Here is a 2,423-nt window from a genome sequence, read left to right as displayed (position 1 = left end):
TTTTGTGTTGGGCTTCTTCAGCCCAATGTGTTTTGTAGGATTCAATCATGGGATTGTGTAGAGTTGTTCATTCATTCTCATCACTGTATTCAGTTGGATAAATAATGATCTATTCTACTGCTGATGGACATTCAGGTTGTTGCCAGTTTGGGGCTAATACAAATAATACTATTAGCAACATGGCTTATGGATGAATTTTTAAAACCCTTAAAGCTCATTTGCGTTCATAGTGTGTCTTAAGGGTATTATGTCATTGTCTTCTGGTACAAAGTATTATCATCAAAAATTATCACAATCTAGCCGGAGGAAGATGGCGGCGGGGGGAGGGGGGCGCGAGGTGAGGTGCTGGCAGTAGAAAGGGATTCGGGGGAGGGGGACCGGGGGCCGGGGGACCGCGGAGCGATGGCTCGCGCCGCCCGCAGGGGTAGATAAGGAGCCGTGGCACGGTGGGTGTGGGAGGGCGGGGCGGACCGACGGGCGCCAGGAGAGTATGACGGGGCTGTACGAGGTGGTGTGGCGGGTGCTGCACGCTTTGCTCTGCCTGCACCGCACGCTCACCTACTGGCTCCGCGTTCGGTTCGGCACCTGGAACTGGATCTGGCGGCGCTGCTGCCGCGCCGCCTCCGACGCGGTCCTAGCGCCACTTGGTTTCAAGCTCCGCAAGCGCCCGGCTGCAGGCAGGAATCGCCGGCCACACCGGCACCACGCGGGGGGCCGGGCCCGGGCGCCCCCCACCCTCGGCTGCGCTGGCGCGCGGACTGCCGGTCCCAGTAGAAGCTGCCCGTGCACATGGGCCTGGTGATCACCGAGGAAGAGCCGGAGACCAACTTCTCGGACATCGCGAGCCTCGTGGTGTGGTGTATGGCCGTGGGCATCTCCTACATTAGCGTCTACGACCACCAAGGTATTTTCAAAAGAAATAATTCCAGATTCCAGATTGATGGATGAAATTTTAAAACAACAGCAGGAACTTGTGGGCTTAGATTGTTCCAAATATTCAACAGAGTTTGCAAATAGTAATGACAAAGATGATCAAGTTTTAAATTGCCAAGTGGCGGTGAAGGTCCTGTCCCCAGAAGATGGAAAAGCAGATATTGTACGAGCTGCTCAGGAATTTTGCCAGTTAGTAGCCCAGCAGCAAAGTAAATCCACAGATTTGGATGTGCATATGTTAGACAGTTTACTTAGTTCAAATGGTTTTCCTGATCCTGATGTAGTACTGAAGTTTGGGCCTGTGGAGAGCACTTTAGGCTACCTTCCCTGGCACATCAAATTGACCGAGATTATCTCTCCTTGCCTTCCCACCTAAACATCAGATATGAGGACTTTTTCTCTGCCCTTCGTCAGCATGCAGCGTGCGAACAGCGTCTGGGAAAGTAGTGATCCCTGGCTGCATCATTTGATTTCAGGCTTTTGGAGAAAAGGACCTAAGTGATTCTGATGTTTACAAAGCAACTATGAAACCCTGTACACACCTAGTTCATAACCCTCATAATTTATCAACAAGCGCAAAAAAGTGTCTTACTTGAGAGTAAGTGTGAGTGAGAGTGTGTGTGTGTGTGTGTGTGTGTGTGTGTGTGTGTAAATCCTACCTAATAAAAACAGTAATATGCAAATTGACCGCACCTTCGCTACACCTAAGTCACGCCCACCAGACCCGCCCACCAGCCAAGCCACACCCAGCATCCAATCACAGCTAGTATGCAAATAAACATGACCAAGATGGCGGGTAATTTGCATACATAGGCACCCAGAGCTGACCCATGCTATTGGAGGCGGGGAGCTGGGTGTCCGCTCCGGCACCAGGCCTAAAGCCTGCGGCGGCGGCTTTTGGCCTGGTGCAAGAGCGGACCCCCTGCCATCGATTGCAGGGAGCTGGGGGTTTCTTCGGCCTGGTGCACGAGCGGACCCCCTGCCCTGCAATCAATCCCAGGTAGCTGGGAGTTGCTTCAGCCTGGTACACCAGCGGACCCCCTGCGATTGATCACCTGGGCAGGGAGCTGGGGGTCTGCTTTCGGCCTGTGCAGGACCGGACCCCCTGCGATTGATCGCAGGTTGCTGGGGGTCTGCTCCTGCCCAAGATGCTTTCGGTCTGGGCAGGCCTGGGCAGGGGCTGAGCTGGTGATCATAGGGAGCTGGAGGTCCCCTTCCCAGGCCTAAAGCTTCGGCCAGAGGCTTTAGGCCTGGGCAGGGCCCAGCCCTCCATTGGTGTGAACTATAGAGGAAACACCTTTTCTGACTGCACATTGGCTAAGCTTCCTGTATGCCACTGGTAATATTCTTAGTAACTTGGGTAATAAGAATCCAAAAAGGTGATCTAGGGTTTTTCCACCACACTTCTGGAGAAAAAAACGAAGGTCCGCTGCTGGAGGGGCTAAGAAATATCATATCCTGCCCTAGCCGGTTTGACTCAGTGGATAGAG

The 2,423-nt window shown here is 53.1% G+C and overlaps 1 pseudogene across 1 annotated transcript; it reads left to right on the top strand.

Moving 5' to 3' along the window:
- Positions 1 to 455: 455 nt before the first annotated feature.
- LOC307112084 (dehydrodolichyl diphosphate synthase complex subunit NUS1-like) lies at positions 456 to 1,477 on the top strand (annotated as a pseudogene). The gene has a single exon. The product of its transcript is annotated as a dehydrodolichyl diphosphate synthase complex subunit NUS1-like (transcript).
- Positions 1,478 to 2,423: the final 946 nt, after the last annotated feature.

This window comes from Cnephaeus nilssonii, assembly GCF_951640355.1.
Source record: "Cnephaeus nilssonii genome assembly, chromosome: 15".
Lineage (NCBI taxonomy): Eukaryota > Metazoa > Chordata > Mammalia > Chiroptera > Vespertilionidae > Cnephaeus > Cnephaeus nilssonii.
This window is presented reverse-complemented; position numbering and strand designations above follow the sequence as displayed.